Source organism: Atta cephalotes (assembly GCF_000143395.1).
Source record: "Atta cephalotes unplaced genomic scaffold scaffold00026, whole genome shotgun sequence".
Lineage (NCBI taxonomy): Eukaryota > Metazoa > Arthropoda > Insecta > Hymenoptera > Formicidae > Atta > Atta cephalotes.
Window position 1 is genome coordinate 966,903 of NW_012130090.1, and position 229 is coordinate 967,131.

Here is a 229-nt window from a genome sequence, read left to right on the forward strand (position 1 = left end):
TTCAACAGTTAAATGCAAATCCAAATTGATTTTTCAATAAATTTGTAATAAAGACATAAAATTTAATCCTAAATTTATTGTTCGCGTACCATAAATTTATTAATAGAAACTAATTTATATTAATAAAACAAGAATTTAAAGTTAAGTTGTTTGTATGTAAAATTTGGTTACAATTGAAGTGTTAAAAAAATATAATTGCAATTTGTGTGTGTGTGTGTGTGTGTGTGTG